Source organism: Lottia gigantea (genome assembly GCF_000327385.1).
Source record: "Lottia gigantea unplaced genomic scaffold LOTGIsca_272, whole genome shotgun sequence".
Taxonomy (NCBI): Eukaryota; Metazoa; Mollusca; class Gastropoda; family Lottiidae; genus Lottia; species Lottia gigantea.
The window spans coordinates 31,258-33,356 of record NW_008708858.1 but is presented as its reverse complement, the minus strand read 5'-3'; positions in this window follow the sequence as shown (position 1 = coordinate 33,356).

The following is a 2,099-nucleotide window of genomic DNA, read 5'->3' as shown; positions in this document are numbered from 1 at the left end:
CCAATCATATGACTTCCCAGGTTATCACCCAAAATACAGACCACATTTGCTTTTGATATTTGTTCCATTGATTTCAATTCCTTTTGTCAGATCTATTAAATCATTAATGAAACGTTTCAGAACTTTCGTTCCATTATCAAAGTGTGCAATGTCATTTTCTTTACATAGAATGGCTAGTTGCATAGGATCAATTGTAGACCTATAGTAGGATAAATCTCAAGTAAGGAAAAATAAAATCCTAACAGTTTAAAAACCTTTTTTGCTGATCCAAGTGGATTTGCCAGTTTAAATGCATCTTGATAAATAATTATTTTCAGTGCTTCCGGATTTTGACTGAAATATGCATTATTTTGAAAAGAATGCCCATCTGTTATATCTGTGAAAACTTTAACGTTAAAGTTGTTTTTTTTTTATAGGATTTTTATATTGGTTTTGAAAGCTTTCATTTTGTAGTAATGCTATTATTGTGTCCTTAATAGGAACATAATGAAAACTACATGGCTTATTATTATGATCAAGCCCAAGTTTTATTTCAATTGGCTCCACAAAGTTAAAATTACGCTTGAAATACCTTTTCCTTTTAAAATGTGAATTCATATCACCATTTTCTGATAATGTGTTTAGCAGGAGATTCGTGTCAATTCTTTCATTTAAATCTGACACTTTTTTTAGGACATCATTCAGCAATATGTTCAGTGAAAAGCGATTCAGTTCAGAGAAATCATTAGTTATCAACTGTATAGTGCTTACTGGAATCAAATAAACAGATTCCATTTTCAAAAAGAATAAAGCTAGAGTGTGCTTAAATTCAGATTCACTACAGATTTCGAAATCTGACATTTGACCAACTGTCAAATCAGAACTAAGTGGAGAACTGGCTTTCCCTGCATTTGTATCATCACTATCACTGAATGTTGCCTGATGATGAATATTAGACGAGGCAGTGCAAGTTTCAGTAGATTCTTTTAAGACATCTCTTTTCAGATCTTCGGAAAGGTATTTACCTCCATGTTTTCTTGAAATATGTGAAGTGAAAGAGGTGTGTTTGTTGAATTGAGCTGTGCATCCTGAATATGGACATGGAATATGTTGTACCTCACTCATATGTGTTTAACAATGAAAAATTAATTCCTTTAAACTTTCCTTTCCATTTTCTTTCCACATTCTGCCAAACAACAGGTTATGACCCCTCCGGTAGTGCCAGACGACCTAATAATATTTGCAGACAATTTTGACCCCAATCCCTCGTGATCCCCGGAAATATGACATTTTAAGGAATTACATTTAACGAAAGAACGGGAGCATTTCGGCTTTGCAAAACTGACAGACATATTTCGACATTCTAGTGGATATAAAAGACTGTATTAAAAAAAAGTTAATGAAGAGAAATATCCACCTCTTCCATCTTGTCCAAAGTTTTCCAAAGAATTATCCAGGCGGTTCAAACATCTACAATGCATGCATATTTTCAGTCTGGAAAAGGGACTCAAATAAGTGCGGGAAATGTGGCGCGATCACCATGACAACAGGCATTTTGCCCAAAAGACAATAATGTCATTTGACAAACTAAGATGGACGAATTTGTAAACTTTAATAAAATATCACTTACCTCACTTATATGGTGCGGTATCAATAAACCAGAACGAGATGGGTCTTTGTAAAACTCGGAATAAAAGACTGTCTAAATAAACTAAATAGGCTAAACAAAGAGTTTGAGAAGAAGGGGAAAAACTGTATTAGCCTATAGCCAGGTGAGGTATATTTAATTTTCAGTTTTTATACGCCCACACATTAATGTGGGCGTATATATTCGTCGCCCCTGTCCGTCCGTCCGTAGTAAATATGTACTATGAGTTATTGCCCTTGTTCTTGAATTGTTTGTAGACACGATAGAGAGCTGGTTTCTTGATGGATTTTTACGAAACGTGGTGTGAGTATCTGTAATCACCCAAGGATGAACCCTATTGAAAATCAGACGAATCGAAAATATTTACTATGAGTTATTGCCCTTGTTCTTGAATTGTAAACTGTAAAGAAAACCTATGAAATATGAAAATATCACACTCAGAAACATTCATTTACTGATAACTCTTGTCAAC